Source organism: Dipodomys merriami, unplaced genomic scaffold, assembly GCF_024711535.1.
Source record: "Dipodomys merriami isolate MVZ:Mamm:240054 unplaced genomic scaffold, mDipMer1.0.p SCAF_40, whole genome shotgun sequence".
NCBI lineage: Eukaryota > Metazoa > Chordata > Mammalia > Rodentia > Heteromyidae > Dipodomys > Dipodomys merriami.
Window position 1 is genome coordinate 5,834,590 of NW_027205604.1, and position 7,098 is coordinate 5,841,687.

Here is a 7,098-nt window from a genome sequence, read left to right on the forward strand (position 1 = left end):
CAAGGAGAGGTTGGGTCTCTGGCACTCATCTCTATTCAGAAAGCCTGGGTTTGAGTCCCTTAATAATGAATAAATAAATTGGCATTTCTCAAATCATTTGCAAGGTATTTGGGAAATGTTTTGTTTCAAATGAGAAAGCATCAAAGTTTGAAAGCTATCAAACTTTTTAAAAAGTAGAGCACAAACCAATCAAGGTTGCCTGGGTAGCAGCATCAGACTTTACTCCTTTGCCTTCTGGTATGGTAATAAATAATGCAAATGTCTTAGTGGTGACATGGAGAATGGTTTATTTGTTGCCTATGCCAAATCCTCTGTAGATTGTGCAAGTCAGCAGGCAGCTGTCCTTCATCCAGTGCCCCACTGATGCACTGTGGGTGTTCAGAAAGAAGCCGCAAGGCCATACCTGCTGGGCTCTGCCCCTCTACCTGAAGAGGTGTGTACATGATACCTCATTTGCACTCAGAAGGAACTGCCAGAAGGAGTACCATGGCCCCAGGTTAACTCCATGGCACCCAAGAAATACAGCCTTCCTGAGCATAGAAAGAGGCCCAGACCCTGTTGAGACCTTGTAGTGTGACTCCTTGGAGACAAAGGGTAGATGTGTGAGTAAATGTCTAATATAGAGTGAAATTATTCATGACATCAGAAAGGCCTTGTAAAGCATGTGATACACTTGCCAGTGTTATCTTTGGGTAATAGCGACATAAAGTGAGAAGCATAATTTAAAATGCACAGGAAAAAGCCAAGTGCTGGTGGCTCATGCCTACAATCCTAGCTAGTCAGAAGACTGAGATCTGAAGATCATAGTTTGAAGCCAACCTAAGAAGACAAAGAGATTCTTGTCTCCAACTATCTACCAAAAAGCTAGAAGTGGGGCTGGGAAGGTGGCTCAGTGGCAGAGTGCTTGTCTTGCATGCATGAGGCCCTGGGTTCGATTCCTCAGCACCACATAAGCAGAAAAAGCTGGAAGTGGCGCGGTGGCTCAAGTGGTCGAGTGCTAGCCTTGAGCTGAAGAGGTGAGGGACAGCGCCCAGGCCCAGAGTTCAGGGCCCACGACCGGCAAAAAACAAAACAAACAAACAAACAACAACAACAACAAAAACTCCCAAAAGCTAGAAGTGGTTGAGTCCCAGCCCTGAAGAAAAAAGGTAAGGGACAGGTTCTAGGCCCTGAGTTCAAGCCCTAGTACTAACACAAGAAGAAAGAAAGAAAGAAAGAAAAGAAAGAAAGAAAGAAAGAAAGAAAGAAAGAAAGAAAGAAAGAAAGAAAGAAAGAAGAAAAGAAGGAAGAAGAAAGGAAGAAAGAAGAAAGGAAGAAAGAAAAGAAAGGAAAGAAAGATGGAGAGAGAAATGCTGCTCAGTCCTACCTTTCTATATAGACCTCAGGTGCCTCTTTCTGCTGACCATTTGTAGCACTGTTAAACTGTAAATCCTTTTCAATCTAGCAAATCTACCTTTAGATTTTTATCTTGTAGAAATTTATATGTGCCCACAAATGCACAGATGAAATAGTCATTTAATCATTGTTCATAGCAGGTAAAAAGAGAAAGCAACCTAAATATCCAATACCATTAGAGTGGGGAATAAAATGTAATGCATGAATGAATAAATGAATGAATGAATGTGTCTGGTAGATTTTAACCCATAGTAGGGAGAGAAAACAAAACAAAACAAAACAAAAGCATTAGAAGATACAGGCTCAATTATGTCATCCTCCCTACTCAGGAGGATCACAATTCAAAGCTACCCAGGCAGACAAATCTGTCACCTATTTCTAATTAACCAGCAAAAAGCCAGAAATAGATATGTGTTTCTAGTGGTAGAGCACCAGCCATCAGCAAAACAAATCTAAGTAAGAGCATAAGGCCCTGAGGTCAAGCCTCAGTACTAGCACAAAAACAAACAAAACAAAACAAAACAAAACAAAAAACCTAAGACTGGTATTTAAAATTTGACATGACTTTGAACAAATTGTAGACTGGAACAAGAAAACATTATTGTAATTTAAAAATATTGTCAATGTTCTGACAAAACAATAGAGAAGGAAATATATCACATTATCTCTATAGTTAATGATGTTGACATAGTTATGACAATATGAATATTATTACTCAATTTTTAGAAACAGCTTCAAAGCATAAAAGATTCAAGGGTGTGTGTGCGCGCGTGCACACACACACACACACACACACAAACACACACACACACACACACACACACACGAAAAACTCTTAGAACCAGCTGCCAATGGTCACACCTGTAATTCTAACTACTCAGGAAGCCAAGATCTATAGAGGATCATGGTTAGAAGCAAAAAGTCCTTGAGATTCCATCTCCAATTAACTAGCAAAAAAGTAGGGCTGGATGTGTGGCTGAAATGATAAAATGCCAGCCAAGTAAGCATAAGGTCCTGAGTTCAAGGTACTAGAAATATATGTGTGTATATATAAATATATACATATATATATATACATACATATATACATATATATGAACTTATTTCAAAATGCCTTGGCTTCCTCCAAATTCCTGTGCTGTGTTCTTTCCCTTCCTAATTAACAATAAAGGAGGAAGTAAGACACTGGTGGCTCATATCTAGGTACTTAGGAGGCTGAGATCTGTTAAATGTGGTTCAAAGCCAGGCTGGGCAGGAACATTCATGAAATTCTTTTGTTGGTTTTTTGTTTTTTTACAGAGCCAAGAACTGAACTCAGGGCCTTGCACTTGCCAGGCAAGTGCTCTTCCACTGAGCTAATTCCCCAACCCCATGGGACTCTTATCTCCAATGACCCACCAGAAAACCAGAAAACCAGAAGTAGAGCTGTGGCTCAGGTGAAAGAGTGCTAGTCTTGAGCTGACGAGCTCAAAGACACTGCCCTGGCCCCCTGAGTTCAAACCATACAACCAATGAGAAAGGGGAGGAGTGGGGGAGGAAGAAGAGGAAGAAGTTGGGTAATAAAAGGAGAAATAAGCATGTTTACTTTGATTTACTTATAATCTTTCCTGGTGTCTTCTGTGGCGAAGGGGTTGGTGCCTGACTATTCTGACACAAAGATCAGAGAGCAATCTGCTCCCTAGCTCTAAAGGTTGCCAAAAAACCCTGCCCATAACCACTAAGGAAAAAGCCAAGGACAAATACTGTCTTGTGCCTTCCAAATTTCTCACCAATATATCTATTGAGCAGAGCTCAAAGTATACCTAAAACCCTGTCAGCAAGTTCCCTACATAAGAAATGTTGCTCTGGAGTTTCTAGTCTTCAAAAGCACAGATCTTTGGGATGGAAACTGCCAGATATACACAGACAACATCTGGCCCACTTGTGTATTAACAAATCAATACAAGCATCCCTGTGGACTAGAATAGAAGCATTAAATATGCATAGAGAAGAACTGTTCTTGACTGAAGAGAGTTAAAAGAGAGGGGCAATGAGAGGAAGAGAAAGCTAGACCTAAAGATGGAGTAGATTAAATACATATTCACTAGAGGTCCATTTGGGTTCTTAAACAGGAAAGTTGCATGGCTAAAGCAATCTTTTAGAGCAGAATTGACTTTCTGTGATGGGAGAGTGGAAACACAGGATGAAGCTAGAGACTGAGTGTAGAAGAACTTTATAGGGGGAAGGTTAAGAATCTCCTAATGGAGAGTATGGAGCTGTGGATTACAGTCGCAGTGGTGAGGATGGAGGCAAAAGGACCTTTGTGAGAGCTGTGGCCCCTAGACCCAGGACATGAACTTTTAAGAATACTCTAAGCACTGGACGCCGGTGGCTCACGCCTGTAATCCTAGCTACTCAGAAAGCTGAAATCTGAGGATCGCAGTTCAAAGCCAGCTCAGGCAGGAAAGTCCGTGCGACTCTTATCTCCAATAAACCACTAGAAAACCAGAAGTGGTGCTGTGGTTCAAGTGGGACAGCTCTCACCTTGAGCTGAAGAGCACAGGGACAGTGCCCAGGTCCTAAGTTCAAACCCCACGATCAACAAAAATAACAGAAACAACAAAAAGATAAATGATAAAGCCAATGAAGTTACTAGATGAAAATGGTCTAGAAATAAAAATTTCAGAAATTCATGGCCTCTGCTGATTAAGGTAGGAGGAGTGAAATTCAAGTCATTGAAAGAACCACTTTAACTACCAACACCCTATTTTCTGTATATTCCTGGAAGGAGAAAACACTCAGTATACTAAACATGAAGAATACATTATAATAACTTGTAGTGTATACAATACAACCTGAAAGTTGAGAAGAGAGCTGTCTATAGTTTTCTTTTTCTTTTTTTTTTTCTTTTTGTTGGTCGTGGATGGAGCTTGAAGCCTCAGCACCACTTCCAGTTTTCTCTTGGTTAACTGGAGATGAGTCTCACCAACTTTCCTGCCCAGGCTGGCATCTAACCCCGATCCTCAGATCTCAGCCTCCTGATAGCTAGGTTTACAGGCGTGAGCCTCCAATGTCTAGCTACAGTTTGTTTTAGTTGGGGAAAAAAAAGATTTTTGTTTAGAAGTAGTGGTGATGAGGTATGATCCATTCATATCTAAGCACAGAGAATAAACTATGTTTAATCAGTACTTTGCTTTATTCAGAGGCACAAATATAGTCAAAATTCTCTCACTACTCACAAGGCTGTCACATTATTGTCACAGGGGAGGGAGACTACATTTAGCAATGTAGCATACCCCCCTGACCAAGTCCTTCATCTTAGTACCAAGGACCTGCCTGGGCTGGCTAAGATAATCTCTGGTAGTAACTGTCCTTTGAGAAAGACAGTGGATATAGGGAAAATGGAATGAATGGATAAATGAAAACTCAACTTTGCTATTCTGTATTGTAAATTGTAAATTCTGGACAGCTCAGATTTGAGAAAACAGATAGCAGAGCCATGGGGTTTGTGCAACACTCAGGGAGTGGGCCAGCATACGAGCAGGTCCTGGCTTCTCAGCCACAGGGCATTTCTGTGGTACAGCTGCATTTCAGAGAACATTGTTTTAACCAAAGAAGGACACTCTCGGGGAGAAACACACAGGCACAATGCCTGTGTGCCTCTGATCATTTAAAATAATATTTATCGAAATGAACTCCAGGAAACAGAAACAAGAGGCTTTATTCTTTGTTGTTTCTTTTCTTTTGTTTTCATTTTGTCTTGTTTGTTCATTTTTTTGTCTTTGGGAAGGTAAGGGCAGCCATAGAAATGACAAAGGGAAAACAAATGCAGCTGTGGTACTCATTAGACAATATGTTGAAAATGAACTATAAAACTTGTGGGTGGGTACCAGAGGGAAAAACTGGGAGAGAGTGAGGGAAGGGGTGACATTGTCCAAAAAGAAATGTGCTTGTTACCTGACTTATATAACTGTAACCCCTCTGTATATATTACCTTTGTAATAACAATTTAATTTTTTAAAAAAGAACATCATTTTATTTATCTATAGAAAACCTATCGTCAGAGTAGGGAATATGGCTTAGTGGTAGAGTGCTTGCCTTGCATGCATGAAGTCCTGGGTTTGATTCCTCAGCACCACATAAACAGGAAAAGCTGGAAGTGTTGCTGTGGCTTAAGTGGTAGAGTGCTAGCCTTGAGCTGAAGAGCTGAGGGACCAGGCCGAGTTCAAGATCCATGACCAAAAAAAAAAATAAATAAATAAAAATAAGTCCTCATATTAATTAAAAAAAAAAAAAAAGAAAACATACTGTCAGTGCCGGGCACCAGTGGCTCATGCCTGTAATCCTAGCTAGGAGGCTGAGAGCTGAGGATCATAGTTCAAAGCGAGCCTGGGCAGAAAAATCCACGATATTCTTTTCTTTTTTTCTTGTCAGTCATAGGGCTTGAACTCTGGGCCTAGGCATTATCCCTCAGCTTTTCAGCTCAAGGCTAGTGCTTTACCACTTGAGCCACAGCACCATTTCCAGCTTTTTCCCCCTTGCTTATGTGGTACTGAGGAATCAAACCCAGGGCCTCATGCATGAAAGGCAAGCACTCTACCACTGAGCCATCTTCCCAGCCCACAGGATACTCTTTTTTTTTTTTTTTTTGGGTCCGGTTGTGGGGCCTGAACTCTGGGCCTGGGCGCTGTCCCTCAGCTCTTCAGCTCAAGGCTAGAACTCTACCACTTGAGCCACAGCACCACTTCCGGCTTTTTTCTTTTTGCTTATGTGGTGCTGAGGAATCGAACCCAGGGGCTCATGCATGCAAGGCAAGCGCTCTACCACTGAGCCACCTTCCCAGCCCCACAGGATACTCTTATCTCCAATTAACCATAAACTGGAAGTGGAGTTGTGGCTCAAGAGGTCGAGTGCCAGCCTTGAACAAAAAAAAAAAAAAAAGCTCAAAGACAGCAGCCACAGAAATGCCGTGAGTTCAAGTCTTAGTACTGGCACACACACACACACACACACACACACACACACACACACACACACATACATACACACACACACACACACAAGCTATCATCACCCCTTTTGGTCAACATTATTTTATGACTCTGACAGAGAACAATTCAGTAATTTGCTTGTGTCCTACATCCTTATAGGCCTCCCCCTCCCCCTTACCCTAATTACTCCCTAACCTAGAATCTGAGGGTGTTAGAAACTAAAGAATACTTTGCAACCAAAGCCAGCAGCCTCTTCCTTTCTGTATGAGAGAATCAAGGCCACTGTGTACTTTCTGCCCCATTTAATTCTTCTGATATCTGCTCATATTCTGCATCATTCATGAACTTTGGGAAAATGTGAGCTAGAAAAAAATGCCTACTAAAAATCTGGCTGTATGAAGCTCCTCAACCAAGATGAATGGCTGAGAGAAGAGAAAGAAAATGAGTTCTGTGTTGAGAAACTAAAACACTGTTTGTGATGAGGGGATGGACAAAAGGGGGTTCAGGAATGGAGAGAGGAAGGGTGAGCAAATGCAGGCAGTGTATTCAATGTACACTATATAAAAAATGAACTATGTAACTTGTGGGTAGGGATGGGAAGTGAAAATGGGGAGCACAAAGAAAGGAGTGACATCAACTAAGAAGTATTGTACTCATAACCTATCATGGAATTGTAAATTCTTTGTACAACTACTTAATAATAACAATTAAAACAACAACACTGTTAGCATTC